The sequence below is a fragment of the Arachis ipaensis genome, chromosome B1 (assembly GCF_059453495.1).
Source record: "Arachis ipaensis isolate K30076 ecotype BB chromosome B1, ASM5945349v1, whole genome shotgun sequence".
In the NCBI taxonomy this organism is placed as follows: Eukaryota; Viridiplantae; Streptophyta; class Magnoliopsida; order Fabales; family Fabaceae; genus Arachis; species Arachis ipaensis.
The window spans coordinates 120,036,581-120,038,222 of NC_142436.1; the positions used below are offsets into that span (position 1 = coordinate 120,036,581).

The 1,642-nt window shown below is 39.2% G+C and overlaps 1 non-coding gene across 1 annotated transcript; it reads right to left on the reverse strand.

The window, feature by feature from the left end:
• Positions 1-790: 790 nt before the first annotated feature.
• Positions 791-898, reverse strand: LOC148578134 (small nucleolar RNA R71). Its single transcript, XR_015903951.1, has one exon. It is a non-coding gene; the product is annotated as a small nucleolar RNA R71 (small nucleolar RNA).
• Positions 899-1,642: the final 744 nt, after the last annotated feature.

Sequence of the window (1,642 nt, forward strand, 5' to 3'; positions counted from 1 at the left end):
CTCTAATTTTCGAAAATATCCAAAAATCACTAACTCTTTGTCAATAAATTATTTTCGAAATTTTCCCTCTCTCATCTTATTCTATTTATTTATTCATCTACTAACATCTCTCCCCCACCCACCAAAAATCCGAAACCTCTCTCTTTCTCTTTCTGAGTTCAGATTTTTCTCTTCTTCTTTTCTTCTACTAACAATAAGGAACCTCTTTACTGTGACATAGAGGATTCCTCTTCTTTTCTTTTTCTCTTCTCTTTCTTATGAGCAGGGACAGAGAAAAAGGCATTCTTGTTGAAGCTGATCCAGAACCTGAAAGGACTCTGAAGAAGAAACTAAGAGAAGCTAAATTACAACAATCCAGAGATAACTTGATTGAAAATTTCGAACAAGTAAAGGAGATGGCAGCCGAACCCAACAACAATGCAAGGAGAATGCTTGGTGACTTTACTGCACCAAATTCCAATTTACATGGAAGAAGCATCTCCATTCCTACCATTGGAGCAAACAATTTTGAGCTGAAACCTCAATTAGTTTCTCTGATGCAGCAGAACTGCAAGTTTCATGGACTTCCATCTGAAGATTCTTTTCAGTTCTTAACTGAATTCTTGCAGATCTGTGATACTGTTAAGACTAATGGAGTAGATCCTGAAGTCTACAGGCTCATGCTTTTCCCATTTGCTGTAAGAGACAGACTAGAATCTGGTTGGACTCTCAACCCAGAGATAGCCTGAACTCTTGGGATAAGCTGGTCACGGCTTTCTTGGCCAAGTTCTTTACTCCTCAAAAGCTGAGCAAGCTTAGAGTGGATGTTCAAACCTTCAAACAGAAAAAAGGTGAATCCCTCTATGAAGCTTGGGAAAGATACAAGCAGCTGACCAAAAAGTGTCCTTCTGACATGCTTTCAGAATGGACCATCCTGGATATATTCTATGATGGTTTATCTGAACTATCAAAGATGTCATTGGATACTTCTGCAGGTGGATCCATTCACCTAAAGAAAATGCCTGCAGAAGCTCAAGAACTCATTGACATGGTTGCTAATAACCAGTTCATGTACACTTCTAAGAGGAATCCTGTGAGTAATGGGATGCCTACGAAGAAGGGAGTTCTTGAAGTTGATACTCTGAATGCCATATTGGCTCAGAACAAAATATTGACTCAGCAAGTCAATATGATTTCTCAGAGTCTGAATGGAATGCAAGCTGCATCCAACAGTACTCAAGAGGCTTCTTATGCAGAAGAAGCTTATGATCCTGAAAACCCTGCAATAGCAGAGGTGAATTACTTAGGTGAACCTTACGGAAACACCTATAATCCATCATGGAGAAATCATCCAAATCTCTCATGGAAGGATCAAAGGCCTCAACAAGGCTTTAAAAATGGTGGAAGAAACAGGTTTAACAATAATAAACCTTTTCCATCATCCACTCAGCAACAGACAGAGAACTCTAAACAAAATACTTCTAATTTAGCAAAATTAGTCTCTGATCTATCTAAGGCCACTGTAAGTTTCATGAATGAAACAAGGTCTTCCATTAGAAATTTGGAAGCACAAGTAGGCCAGCTGAGTAAAAGGATCACTGAAATCCCTCCTAGTACTCTCCCAAGCAATACAGAAGAGAATCCAAAAGGAGAGTGCAAGGCC